General features: G+C 43.0%; 1 protein-coding gene across 7 annotated transcripts in view; it reads right to left on the bottom strand.

Annotated features, from left to right (window-relative positions):
• Positions 1-13,267, bottom strand: part of LOC138759410 (UPF0450 protein C17orf58 homolog) — a 54,708-nt gene that overhangs the window by 30,486 nt on the left and 10,955 nt on the right. For 2 of the 7 annotated variants that reach the window (XR_011354820.1, XR_011354817.1), the window contains one exon: positions 8,415-13,207. The exons of the other annotated variants lie outside the window; for them this stretch is intronic. The gene's annotated coding sequence lies outside the window, so the exon portion shown is untranslated. Of the gene's footprint in view, positions 1-8,414; positions 13,208-13,267 lie in introns of those variants that run through there. 7 annotated transcript variants of the gene reach the window in all.

Here is a 13,267-nt window from a genome sequence, read left to right as displayed (position 1 = left end):
TGATGATTCTCTTGGAATAAGAGGAACAGAAAGGAATTCTGGTAGCCTGAAGAAAGAGGTTACCATCTGGAAAACCCCGATGGGGAAAGTTTCATAGCGAGACATTGAGGTGACTAATGGTAGTACCTCAGTTGTGGAAATCTGGAAGAACAAATCTCTCTGCAAACCCTACAAGAACCTTCCTGAGTGGTAAACATTTACCTTTGAGCACCAAGCCTGGTGAACTTTATACATGTTAAATTCTGAATTCTGTGCACAGTATAAGAATTGCCTGCAACTCGAGAAGTTGGAAGAAGCGAGATTGAACTGTGAACCAAAGAACTTAAATTTACATACATGTGTGCTTAGAATTAGAAGGGGGTTAATTTGGGTTAGTTAAGTTTGATTCTATTTTCATGTTTAAAGATAAAAACAACTTTTGTTAAGTAAATACTTGGTGAATGTCTATTGCTGGTGGGTTTTGACCTCGCAACAGTACGCAGGTGTCCAATCATGCCAGGAAAGATTCATCACAGGTAGGTTGTATCATCCCCAACATCAATTGATGCCTGTGAGTCAATTAATGTGAAAGGGACGTGGATGATCCAGGGAAAAAGTAATGACATGTTGATGATATTTTTGCATGAGTGCAGGAACATGAAGGAAACAAAAGATTAAAAAGGTATAAACTTTGCTCATCTATATAATTGTTTATCCATTTCTAAAGGACTGGGGAGTTGGAGTGAGAACTATGGCAAATTTGCTGTTCCAGAATTCTGTGTGGCATAGAAACTCCTTCATGAATGCTCTGTGCATACAGCCCTTTCTGTATAGAATTCTGGGAGGGCAGGTCTGCCATCACTCTTTACCAGTTTTTCTAAATTGTGCACAATTGCCACTAGGACTTTTCCAATGTGTATATAAATTGTGTGGCTGTGTTTTATATAAATTTATAAAAGTTTGGATAGGCTGAAACAACAGAGGCTGAAATGCTCATATAATGTTTAATCATAATTGGGCATAATTAATTGTTTAAATACAAGATCATAATACATTGATCAGGATTTAGGACCGGTCCGTCATTGCTCAATGCACCACTCAGATGTCACCGGTGGATGATAGAATCCCATATCTCTAGGGATGCCTTGTGATGAATGTGAAGGGCAAAAACAGCTTCCTTAACTGGTTTACTGAATGTCCAACCTACTGGTGAAACACCTTGGGACTGCTTCCATAGTACTCCATACACCCATAGGTCAGGAGCATACTGATAATTGAAACATGGCGCAGTAACAGGTACTTGCAATCCTCGAGCCTGTGCTGGCCAATTTGAAGGGTGGGAGGAAACCAAACCACCCAGAGGAGACTCACACAGGGAGAATGTACAAACTCCTCACAGACATGCTGGATTTGAACCCAACTTGGTACTGCATTAACTGCTATCCATTATTGTTTATTCAGCTTGTTTCCCCCCCCCCAATAAATTCCATTTATTTGAATTTTTAAAAAACCTATTTAACACTCTTCACAACCTCATGGATCATAAGGTACTTTGAATGTTGCTTTTCTAACTGGAAAGTAGTTGACGCCAACCATCACTGCAGAAGTTGTGTCCAAGGTTCACTGACCTTTACAAACTTCAGCAATTATTGCAATCAAATATATCCATTCACAAGTATTAGTTTATGGCATTCACTGCTCACAACGTTGCCTCCTAATTAATTAGAGCTTTGCAGGAAACCTGCAAATCAGTTGCCCATCATTTTAATTCTGTCCCTGCTCTCATTCTGATCTGACTTTAGCACAAGTTTGAATTGTCTTCTATTTCGGCATCAAGTCACCTCAGGATTTGACACTGAATTCAAAAGCATCAAATAACCAGACTCCCAAGTTGCATTAAAATCTATTTAACACCGATTTAAAGTAATGAACCTGAAACTAATTCTCTCTCATTTCACAGGTGCTACCTGAATATTGTTTGAATGTGAAGCATTTTGATTCTACGGTGTGTATCAGAAGGTTCCAACAAATCTATTTTACTTTCTTTTATCTGCTGATTTGTCACTCTCCCATCATTTGCCCTTGTGCCATTCAGTCTCTCTTGTTCTCTACCTTTTTCTACACCACTACCTTTACTGCACCCCATCCCCACTGTTCTCTGCAAAATAATCAATGCTTAATTTCAAATTTCACCTGAAAAGTTGTCTTTTACTTCTCTCCACAGTTGTGGCATTTTCGGATTTATTTCACTCCTACTTCTTTACTTTTCAAATACCAGAACTCTGCAGCTTGATTATAGTCTCCATAATCTCATGGCACATTTCATTTGCCTGGTTTGTCAGTGAATTGGTGGTTTTTGAGTGGCATGGGCTAGTGTGTTGTATGTCTAAAAGACCATGAGAGGGCACATGTTTCCTGGAGTACATGAAGTGAACAAATCTGAAGATGTAGTGATTATAATTTTGGTTGTTTTAAACAGGAAAAAGTATTTTTTCATTCCTAATTTTCTCCTCTGAAGGACTATTCTGCCAGGATGTATTGGGAGTCAGGTCTGACATGAACATTCTTTACATGCTATTCTGGATTTGATTAATGGCAGACAATTTGAATGTGAGGTCAGAAGAGTGAAAACAAGCTTGTCTTTGAAAGTTGTCTACATATATGCACTTATCTATTATGAATTACTGAATAGTGATGGAAGTGACCAGATTCTTCATGAATTTTTCTGGGATTTTCCTGGTTCTTGAGATGACAGGTTTGCCATATGAAGAGATGATTAGCACACTGGACTAGATGCATTCTCTTGAATAAAAAAGATCTCTTTAAAACTAACAAAATTCTAATGGACTCATCAGGTGAATGTAGGAACGGATAAGTTAAGAACCTCAGGTCAGCAAATCAGAATATGTAGTAAGGGGGAGAAAGAGAAATGGCTTCAAAGGGCAATGAATTATAACTCTTTTTGCCCTGGAAAGCTAGATAGAGTTCATTCAAAATAGAAGTTAATACATTTCTGAATGTTAATGGAATCAAGTTATGCTGATAGTGTACAAAAGGGAGATGCAGTATTTTTAAAATTTTGATAAATGGTGAAGCTGCTTTCTCCTGTGCCTTGTTCATTTCATCTTGTGGTTTTCCCCCAAACAGACCTGGGTTTCTCCATAAATTCTAATCCCTAAACTACTACTAATGGACTGAAGCTGACCTTGACCTTGGTTACCTGCTGCCTTTGTTAGCAGCGTCATTACAGGTGGCATAAATTAATACCATTAATTTTTCTGTTCACGTTTACTTTCTCTCTGATCGTAGTGGCCATCAGTAATGTTTAGTTATCTTCAGCTTCTCCACAGTTGTTGCCTTGTTCGTTAACTGCTTGTGAGGGGCAAAACATTCAAATCCCAAGTCGATACTGTGGCTGCTCGCCCATGCGACAGGCGAACCGACTCATGGAGTCGTGGGCAAGTCTGCCGCAGATCTGTGAGTACTCCAGGTGCGAGGCAAGCCCACAGCCTGGAGCTGATGTAAAGGTCCCAGGAGTCGTGTGTCATGGGATTCTAAGGGATTTAAGTGCATGCGAGAGTTCTATAAAGATTGTTTCAACTCGCTTTCGAATCTGCGTGGTTCTCTCGATGCATGCCTAGTGTGACTACATTGGTCGCTTGGTCCAAACGGCATTTGGACCCAACGATGACCAACCCAAGCATGCAGAATGCAGTTTAACAAACTGCCAACTTTTTGGACCTCAGACACAGGTCTGGTTTGAACTGTGATTAGTTCACTCGACCAGGAAACAGCAGGCCGCATCATTGATTTCCTACACCAGTCAAGGGTTATGATAAGTATGAAACAATCAAGGTGCTCCTGATCTGAACTTTTGGCCTCTCTCACCATGAGCATACAGTGCAGTTGCTCCACGTGCACCATCAGCCATAAGCCATATTTACTGTTTGAACAGGTCTTTCTTGAGCAGATGCCAGAAGATGTCCTCTTCCTCATTGTTGCTGATTTCAGTGACCCATACAAAGTAGTGGCTGCTCAGATATCCTGTGGCACACCAAGCAGCACGGTGGGGTCCTCATTGACCAAGTTGCTACATTACGCCCTAAGCCTGGGCCTTCCCCATGCCACCCACAAAGCTGGTGACGCCCGCAGCAGGGAACAACCCCAGTTCGGACTGTTTGTGTTTTTACCACCAAAAGTGAGGTTTAGGAGTGCACCATTGCCACCCACCCTGTCCTTTTCAGGGAATCGCCGGGGCCTGCAGTCGCTAATGGCTTATAGGAGTGACACTCTAGGCGAAAGTTCCTCATAGACATGGGCATTTATGGGTTTGTCATGGCAGCCAGCACGTAGGCTGCCTTCCTTTTTCCACAGCTTTCCCTGGCTAGAATAGGATGGACCCCTCCACTCCCTCACCAATGGAGGGGTGAATTGGGAGGGCAGGGCAGTGGGGCACAGCAGCTCATGCTATAACTGTGCCGCTAATGTAGTTCAATCAGGGCTGCCAGACCTTCAAAAAAAGTACCATGTTTCCTTAGGTTGTAGGTAATTTTCTACAGGGGAACACAGCTCTGCAATTCTGTGCTCCAACTTCAATGCCAAGTAAGAGTTGGACTTCCAGGCAACCGCTATGCACTTCCTGGCCATCACCAATGCGATTGTGACAAATTGAATTTGAAATTTGGATAGCTTTATTGTAAGTTTTGCATCCATTGTTTCCCAACCGTGTCTGCCTGTCCCGCATCGGACTTGTCAGCCACAAACGAGCCTGCAGTTGACATGGTCATTTACCCCCTCCATAAATCTTCGTCCGCGAAGCCAAGCCAAAGAATGTTTCCCAACAGGAAGAGCTCTGAGTCCTGTGGGAATTCTTTGCCTATGATTTTTTTTCCAAGGCTTGGTCCAATTTCACTCCAAAGGGTCTCACCTTGGCACATGCACTGAAGTCCCTATTGCAATGCCATATCTAAAACATTGGCTGGTAGTTCAGGTTTCAATCTGTTCAATTTTAGTGGCGTCGGGTACAGCTGGTGAAAAAGATTGTATTGTACCGGTCTGCACGTTGATGACTGCAGTCATGCTGATCTGACACAAATCGGACCAGCACCGTTCATCAATCGTTATTCCTCAGTTTGACTCCCACCTTTGTCTCAACTTACCAAGGCCTGGCTTCGGGCCTTCTAATTTGGAGCAAGAAATACTTTGCCAAAATGAATTTCTGCATGCTCCCCCTTCAAATCATGGATCAACATGTCAGTGCATGTTGGTGGGGCCATAGTTGGACCTAATTTTACCTGTAGAAAAGATCTTATCTGAAGGTAACAGTGAAACGTCTTATTTGAGAAATTATACTTATTCCTAAGTTGCTCAAACGACATTAGCTGCCCCTGCTCTTAACAGTCTTCTACACACCTGAGGCTATTATGACACCAGGAGTCCAGGATATTGGATTCTGTGACATTTTCAGGCAATGACTTTGCCAGAGTACTGCTCTGACCATTACACCAGTTTTCCACAGATGCTCCTAAGCATGGTGCACAGCATCACATTCCCATCAAGGACCATTGCTACACATCTGGGCACACAGGCTCCTGCCTGACAAATTCCACCTCGCCAAGTTGAGGAAAATGGAGGAGATGGGGATCCTCTGGTGCTCAGACAGCCCATGACCTCTCTGCTCCACATGGTGTCCAAGTCAGCTGGAGGATGGAGGCCATGTGGTGACGACAGAATGCCACCATAGCCGACCGCTACCCAGTGCCCCATATTCAGGACTTTATGGGCAATTTGTATGGGGCACTCATCTTCTCCAAGATCGACCTGGCCTGATTTCTGCCTACCTCAGTGATATCCTCAAGACAGCCCTGTTCAGCCTATTCAAGTGTCTGCGGATGCCTTTTGGACTCAAGAATGTGGCACAGACGTTCCAGCGGTTCATGGACTCAGGATGGCGGGGGCTTGGATTTTGTCTTCATCTACTTAAATGATATCCTGAGTGCCAGCCACTCACACCAAGAACTTTGATACACATGTGCCAATTCTGCCGCCGCTTGTGTGAATATGGTCTATCCATCAACCCCACAAAGTGCCAGTTCAGGCTGTCGGCCATTGATTTCCTTGGGCACCAAAATGACCGGCGTGGAGCAGTTCCCTTGCCTGCAAAAGTCAAGTTTGCCATGCCCAGTACAATCAAGGGCCTACAGAAGTTTGTGGGCATAATCAATTTTTACTACTGATTCTTACTGTCAGCAGCCTGAATCGTGTGACCCCTGTTCAGCCTGATGTCTGGCAAGGCCAAGGAAATCACCTGGAACATGGAGTCAGCAGTGGCTTTTGAGCAGGCCAAGGATACCATTGCAAATGCCACCCTCCTGGTACACCCATGGGTGGATGTGCCCACAGTCCTCACAGTTGACACTTCTAACTCAGCAGTCGGCAGCGGGCTGGAACAACTAATTGAAGGTCATCTGGGATCCGCGGAGCTGAAATACAGTGTAGCTGCTTGCCCTCTACCTCACCATCCGACACTTTTAGTATTTCTTGGCGGGGTGGAAGTTCATGGTTTTCATAGACCACACACCCCTCACCTTTGCATTCGCTAAAGTGTCGGATCCATGGCCATCACGGCAGCAATGTTATCTGTCATACATCTCGGAGTATACACCACTGCCAAACAAATCTCCAAGAAGAACAACGTGGCCAACACACTGTCTTGCACCTCCGTCCACTTGGTGCATTCCCTGTTTCAGGTTTGGACTACACGGTGCTCGCCAAGACAAAGCAGCTGGATGAAGAAATGCCGGCCTACCGCACTGCAGTCTCAGGTCTGCAACTTGAGGACATCCTCATCGGCCCAACAGGCAGCAAGCTTCTCTGTGACGTGTCAACCAGCCAACCCCGGTCCATTGTTCCAGCCACTTGGAGGTGTCACGTTTTTGACGCACTACATGGTTTGGCCCACCCATCCATTCAGGGAACCATCCAACTGGTGGCAGATAGATTTGCTTGGCCTGGCCTATGCAAGCAGGTTGGGCACTAGGCCAGAACATAAATACGCTGCTAGACCTCCAAAGTCCACAGGAGGTTTGAACATATCCCTGTGGACATCGTCAGTCCACTGCCGATTTCCTGGGGGGGCAGCAAGGTCCCTGTTCACCATGGTCGACGGGTTCACCAAGAGGCCAGTTGTACTGCTTGCTGACATACACGGAGTCCTGCGCCAGAGTCCCATTGCAAGCTGGGTTGCACGTTTTGGCCTGTCTGCCAACATCACCTCAGTCAGGGGTTCTCAGTGCACATTCAGCCTATGGGTGGCACTGGCACAGCTACTTGGGACCCAGCTGCATCACATCATGGCCTACCATCTGCAGACTAACAGTCTGGTAAAGCATTTCCACTGGCACCTGAAGTCGGCCCTGATGGTGCGTCTCCAAGGCCTGGACTGGGTTAATGAGTTCCCATGGGTGCTTCTTGGTATCCATACGGCTCCCAAAGAAGACTTAGCTAGATCTTCAGCAGAGTTGGTATCTGGCACCCCACTGATGGTTCCAAGTGAGTTTGTGCCAGTGGCTTGTAGCACAGAGGAGACACCACGCCAATGCTCACAAGACTCCGTGAGAAGGTAAGAACACTAGCTCATGTCCTCACCTTGTGGTGCTTCAGAATGGAACCACATATGTCCTTGACATGAGCAGCCATGAAGAGGCCTTCATCACTGACCGCCTCAAGCCAGCACACCTAGACCTGGAACACTCTGTGACAAGGTCAGCCACCCAAATGGACTAAAGAGGTGTTTTCGTAGGTTCCACACCTAAATCCGGCTCGGGGTGGGGGTGGGGTGTCATTTGGCAGCTCCCCATGCAACAAGTGAACTGGCTCATGGAGTTGTGGGCAAGTCCACGGCAGATCTGACTGAGAGCGTTCCGGATGCAAGGCAAGCCCACAGCCTGGCGGCTGATATCATTAAAAACTCTGGGAGTCACAAGCGTCATCATGTTCTGAGAGATTTAAGTGCGTGTGAGAGTTCTATAAAAGTCAGTTCAACTCACTTTCGATCCTGTGTCGTTCTTTCTCTCGATGTTGCCTAGTGTGACTACAATACCTAATATCCATAAGCCATAACTCTTCCAGAGAAACTACATAACCTAAAATAGTGTTCCAATATTTTTTTTCTGCTGAAGTACTGTACTTAGACAGGACATTTAACAGTGGACTAAATGACTAATTTTAAACTTCCATATCCTATTTAAACAAAAAGAAAATAATCCATAGTTTGCACACTATGGTTATCAAAAGACCAAATGTAATACTTTTTAAAATCATTTTTCAATCTTTAGACTGCCCCAACCTGATTCAGATATTTAAATGTCATTTATCAAGACTATGTTAAGGGAAAGTACCTATATAAGGAAATAAGATAGACAACTGACGAAATATTTGAAGAAATTACATCTGTGTTTTTAATAATTGAAACTCTAAATGTGGAAAAAATAAAACAAAATTCACGAGATATAGGACCAACAGTAAGGTCTTTGGCCCATCAAGTCTGCTCTGCCATTCTAATCATGAGCTGATCCATTCTCCCACTCAGGCCTACTCCCCAGCCTTAACTAATCAAATACATGTCAATCTCTGCCTTAAATACACCAAATAACCTTGCTCTCACAGCTGCCTGTGGCAACAAGTTCCCCAGATTAACAACCCTCTAACTAAAGAATTTTTTTCTGCCTTTGTTTTAAATTGACAATCTTTTATCCTGAAGTTATGCCCTCATCCTCAAATCCCCTACCCTGGAAAACATCCTTGCCATATTTCCTCTGTCCAGGCATTGGAAATGTTTTTGAGATTCCCCCAATGAGTACAGTATAAGAGGTGACAAATGTTTTTCATGTGCTAACCCTTTCATTCTTGGTATAATTCTAGTAAATTTTCTCTGACCCCTCTCCAATGCCAGCATGTCTTTTCTTAACTAAGGTGCTCAAAATTGGGCATTGTACATGTGAAGTTTTACCAGTGATTTATAGTCTGATCATCACGTCCCTGAACTTTACATTATTCCTCTAGAAATGAATGCCAACATTACATTTGCCTTCTTCACCATCGACTCAACCTGGAGGTTAAATGTTAGGGTATCTGGCATAAGGACTCCCAAGTCCCTCTGCACCTCAGAAATTTGAATTTTCTCCCCTTCAAAATAATAGTCCATCCCTATTCTACTAAAGTTCATGACTCTACATTTTCCAACATTGTATTTCATCTGTCACTTCTTTGCCCATTCTACTAATCTATCCAACCCTCTGAAGCCTTTCGGAATCCTCGGCACCACTCCCCTCCCACCTATTCAGGTATCATCTGGTAACCAGTAGCCAATCAGAATAGGATCCCTTTAGTTCTAATTTCTGTTTCCTGCCATCAGCCAATACTCTAGCAATTCCATGGTCTCTCATCTTGTTTAGCAGCCTTATGTGTGGCACCTTGTCAAAGGCCTTTTGAAAGTCCAAATACACAACATCTACTGCATCTCTCCTGTCTATCCTACATCAGCTGTTCAAAAAATTGCAATAGGTTTGTCAGGCATGATTGTCATCCTTGACAATCAACTCAAACACCTTCCCAACCATCGAGTTCAAGCTAATAGGTCTATAATTTCCTTTCTACAGCCTTGCTCCCTTCTTCAACAATGGAGTGACATTCATGATACTCCAGTCCACCAGAACCATGGCGGAATTCGTAGATTCCTGGAAGATCATTACCAATGCTACAATCTCTACAGCTCCCTCCTTCAGAACCCGAGGCTGCATTCCTTCTGGTTGGGGAGACTTGTTTATCTTTAGACCATTTAGTTTCCTAAGTACCTTCTCTTTCGTGATCTTGACTGCACTCACTTCTCTTCTGTGAGAGCCATACTACTCATGTCTTCCACAGAAAATAATGATCCAAAATATTCATTCAGTTCATTTGCCATCTCCTTGTCCCCAGTACAATTTCTCCAGTGTCGTTTTCTTTCAGTCTTGTGTCTACTTTGGTCACCCCTTTATTCTTTATATATTTAAAAAAGCTTTGATATTACTTGCTAATCTTCTTTCATCATTCATTTTTTTCCTGCCAAATCACCTTTTTAGTTTTTTTCTCTGTTTTTAACTGTTTCCCAGACCTTGACCTTCTCACTTATTGCATAATAGTGGGTCAGCACAACATCGAGGGCTGAAGGGCCTGTACAGTTCTGTAGTGTTCTACATTTTCACCACTGGAAACAGAATATTTTCTTTATAAATCAAAGATCATCATGATTTATTTTGATATTATTGGCATCAAATATGTGCAAAAAATTGTTTTTCAGTCAGGCTGTAAATTATGTCCTCCAATTTGCTCCACATTAGATAGTTAGCTCTGGCTTAGTCACATTCTTGTCTTTGATTCCACAGATGTGAGTACAAAAATTGAGGCTGACATTAGTCCAATTCTGTGGGAGTACTTCATCAGCAAGAATGTTGACTTTTGGATGAGGCATTAAACTAAGGCTTTGTGTGCTGTCTTGAACCAGTGGTTGGATTTATCTCTGTGAATGAGGACTTATAGTAAAGGAGGATCAAATTAACCATATAACAATTACAGCATGGAAACAGGCCAATTTGGCCCTTCTAGTACGCACTGATCCAAGTACCCTCCTCTAATCCCACTTACCAGCACTCTGCCCATATCTCTCCATCCCCCTCCCATTTATCCAACTCTTTCTTAAATGACAAAATTGACCCTGCCTCCACCACCTTCCCCGGAAGCCCATTCCACACAGTAACCACTCTCTGAGTAAAGAAGATCCCCCTCTTGTTACTCCTAAACCTTTGCCCGTCAACTCTCAACCGATGACCTCTTGTATCCATCTCTCCTACTCTCAATGGGAAAAGCCTTTCCACATCAACTCTATCTATCCCTCTCATTATCTTAAGCACCTCTATCAAATCCCCTCTCAGCCTTCTACTTTCTAAGGAATAAAGACCTAATTTGCTCAATATTTCCTTGTATTCCAGATGCTGAAACCCAGGCAACATTTTTGTAAATCTTCTCTGCACTCTATCTTGTTAATATCCTTCCTATACATCGGTGTCCAGAACTGCACACAGTACTCTAAATTTGGCCTCACCAAAGCCTTGTACAGTTTCATCATTACTTCCCAACTCCTATATTCTATGCACTGATTTATATAGGCAAGCATACTAAAGGCCTTCTTCACCACCCTATCCACATGCGCTCCTACCTTCAGGGAACAATGCACCATTATTCCTAGATCTTTCTGCTCCACTGCATTCTTCAAATGCCCTTCCATTTACCACATATGTCTTGCTTTGATTATTCTTTCCAAAATGAAGCACCTCACACTTATCAGCATTAAACTCCATCTGCCATCTTTCTGCCCACTCATCTCGGCAGTTTAAATCCCTCTGCAATCTTTGAAAACCCTCTTCATCATCCAGAATTCCCCCTATTTTAGTATTACCTGTATATTTACTAATCCAATTTACTGCCCCATCCTCCAGATCAAAACAAAATACCTCCTCCAATTCTTGGTCTATTGACATTCAATAAATCATGTAATTTTTAATTACATAAGAGGAGCATTAAAAATATTTTAATGCATTGGTAATAGAAAATTTAAAAAACATGCTGCTGAAGGAACTTAGCAAGTCAGGCAGCATCTGTAGAGGCAAAAAGATTCTGCGTCCGTCTCATTCTGAAATGCTGACTATCACTTTGCCTCCACGGATGCTGTCTGACCCACTGAGACCTCCAGCAACTTGTTTCCAGCATCCGCAGCTTCTTGTATCTTCAGTAACGTAAAAACAGAATTCCCACTGATTTTGCCGAATGATTTTGCAGTGCTGAGATATTTTCTTAGCAGAAGTGCACACCAAAATAACCACCAACTGATAGGGGATAATTTGGGAATAGAGGAACTCTTAGGTTAGTGAACAAAGTGCCAGTCAATTTGCTACCCTCGTAGACAAAAATGTCAACTGTAGTGGGCCAGGTCCCGCACACGACGGGCCAAATCGTTGCAGCGAACAGCCATCGCAGCAGGGCACGGGGCTGTCCCCCCACTGCGCAGAGGTTCCAGGCTGCAGGAGCACATTGCCAGAGGAACAGCCAGGCCTCACAGCAGCATTATGACATCACTCCTGTGAGCCTGTCACCTTCCCTAAAAAGGAACGAGCATGGTTTGAATAAATGGCAGTTACTGTTGACTTGCTTGGTGTGGACAGCATTTATTTCAGCAGGTCTGCCTTTAGCAGTGCTACACAACCTTATTTTGTTGCAAATGGCAGTGTTATGGAGCTTTAACATGCTTAGGCACAGTAATTATCAGGTTTGCATTGAACTTGTTATGCTAGACATTTTGTTGGCTACATGAAATAGTTCATGTTCCAAGCCTATTTAGGTACATGGATTATTTAGGCAAAATTATCTGCATTTCTTGGAGTTACCAGGACGAACACAATAAAATTCTGGACTGCTTATTTTGCAGAATGTTAGGATTGCAGTAAGATAATAGATTTGTAGCTCGTGTTACAAGAAATTAGAGGGGAAAAAGTTGAAAGATAAATAAATCAAAGTAATGAGAAAAACGTGCTATTAAAGAAACTTAAACATACAATTTCATTCTCAGGTTGGGAGCTATTTGTTCGGGCACCTGCCTACATTTTGTTCATATCTTGATGAAGGGCTCAAACCTGCAATGTTGGTTATCTTTGCTACATAAAGAACACTGACCAGCTGAGTTTCTCCAGCATTGTGTTTTTACTTTCATGTTTTTCTTAAGGCTGGAGAATACTAGAGAATGGATTGTAAGTTCAGAAAGAGCCAGAACTGGGGACATTGCCCGCACAAACAAACATGACGGGAGTGTTCAGAGTAACATGATTATGTTTGATCATGATTTAACAAATTTGTATTAAAGATGGCCCTTCTCAGTTGCCTTGTTTTATCATGTGAGAAGCAAGATGTTGAATGAACAACCTTTTACATATGCAGGAGGAACTCAGTGTATTAGGCAGCATCCATGGAAAGCACCATCTATTGCTCTCTATGAATGCTGTCTGATTTGCTGAGTTCCTCTAGCATTTTGTACATTGTTCCAGTTTTCAAGTATGGAGTCTTCTTGTTCACCACTGTGACACAGGCTTAAACACGTTCTTCTCCTTCTAGCAGGCAGACTGGCACCTTCACCTTTTCTCTTGATTGCAGAAGAGAAGGGAATCATAAATAAAGAAATATGCATTGTTTTAAAAGGTAA

This window comes from Narcine bancroftii, chromosome 3 (assembly GCF_036971445.1).
Source record: "Narcine bancroftii isolate sNarBan1 chromosome 3, sNarBan1.hap1, whole genome shotgun sequence".
Classification (NCBI taxonomy): domain Eukaryota; kingdom Metazoa; phylum Chordata; class Chondrichthyes; order Torpediniformes; family Narcinidae; genus Narcine; species Narcine bancroftii.
This window is presented reverse-complemented; position numbering and strand designations above follow the sequence as displayed.